At 36.8% G+C, this 1,815-nt stretch overlaps 1 pseudogene; it reads right to left on the reverse strand.

The window, feature by feature from the left end:
• Positions 1-455: 455 nt before the first annotated feature.
• LOC115067279 lies at positions 456-892 on the reverse strand (annotated as a pseudogene).
• Between the last annotated feature and the right edge of the window lie 923 nt (positions 893-1,815).

The raw sequence follows: 1,815 nt of genomic DNA on the forward strand, positions 1-1,815 counted from the left end.
TTTCTCCATTTAGAATGATGTTGGCTGTGGGTTTGTTATATATGGCTTTAATTATGTTGAGGTATGTTCCCTCCAGTCCAATTCTCTCTAAATAGTTTCTCTTAAATAGTTTCCAGGATGCTTTAAGACTGGGTTATGCCTATTTTTTCCATTTCCCCAAGGTTAAGTGATTTTGAAAAAAGCATGCCACATTGTATAGAAATCAACATTCTATTCCATAATTCTATACATCGGGACCATAGATATTTCACTGTCTCTGCCTCATATCTTCAAATCAATAGTTTCTCTTAAATAGTTTCCAGGATGCTTTAAGACTGGGTTATGCCTATTTTTTCCATTTCCCCAAGGTTAAATGATTTTGAAAAAAGCATGCCACATTGTATAGAAATCAACATTCTATTCCATAATTCTATACATCGGGACCATAGATATTTCACTGTCTCTGCCTCATATCTTCAAATCAACACCCTTAGATTACAATAATAATTTTGCCCAAAGGAGACTGTCTGTGCAAATAGACGTGACTCATATTTCCCACTTCTTATAGCAGGCAAAGCATTCTATACAAGAAATATGCATCAGAGAGTAAGGAGGAGAGCCACCTTAAGTAAGTCAACAGTTGTTGACAGCCATAAGATTATATACAAGCACAAAGGTCTGTGTCAAAAACTGGCAAAAATCCTGCAACAGTCTGGAAATAACTTTTCATTTCACTCATAGTGGAGACCCCACTGTCCAGTTCATAGGTATAGATAAGGTAAGCCATAGGTATGGATAAGGTGAGAAAATAGACACCCCCACCCAAATCCTAGGATGCCTTCTTCCAGAGAGATGGTTATATGGAGTCACAAAGTCCATACTGCTTAGTTTCCCTGTCAATGAATTGTATCATAGATCTTAGAGTGATCCTGTGGCAGAGATGTGTGGTGAGGTAGCAGTAGAACAAACGTTTATCCTTCAAATTATCTCTTTGGTAACTTAATCAAAGGAAGATAGATGAGTCTTCTGTCAATTTCTGGGTCCTGACTCAGGTTTTTAACACCCCTGATAATGCTATAAGACCTTACCATGAATCACAATTCCAAGAACTCCTGAACACCATCTTGATTAATCACGCCTTTGAACAACCATATCTCCGATAACTGCTTGCAGTGTACTGAGCATAACCGTAGAGTCCAGGAAGATGACATACTTGCTGCCACCTCCAAATACTTTGTTCTATTGTAGGAGGAAGAAGTTTATATCCTACCTGGATGAGGACTTTCGTGCACATGAGTGACTGATATGTGATGATGACAGTAGAATCAAGGAGCACTTCATGTTTACTTAAAAATAAATAAAATAAAATTGTGGTATCTATATCAGAAATGTATTACTAGTATATTTTCTTGGTACGAATGATTTGCCCCTGTCAATTCAAGAGCACAAGAGCAGTCAAATGGTACAAACTTTTCTAGGGTTTAAGGCATAAGTTCAGTCAATTTCTAAATTTTTATGGTTATTCAAAGTATCATAATCAGGTTTTTGATGATTTCTTCTTTTTCATTTTAATTCAAACATAAAATCCTCAGTTTCAAATATAAAAGATGAGTGAATTTAGAAAAGGCAGCAGAGTTCCTGTTGCAGCTATGAGGTACCAGAGGTTAATCCTCCTAGGCAAAGATCAGAGGGAATCAGAATCCACCATGCAGTAGGATTAATCTAAGACTCTCCTCACTGGGCACCATCTTAAATTGAAAGTGTTCTCAGGTCACTGAGGTTAATGAGTCTTATTTACAGGAAGTAATTTAAGTACAGACTTAACTTCCACATCAT

This window comes from Nannospalax galili, unplaced genomic scaffold (genome assembly GCF_000622305.1).
Source record: "Nannospalax galili isolate Female #2095 unplaced genomic scaffold, S.galili_v1.0 scaffold243, whole genome shotgun sequence".
NCBI classification, from domain to species: Eukaryota; Metazoa; Chordata; class Mammalia; order Rodentia; family Spalacidae; genus Nannospalax; species Nannospalax galili.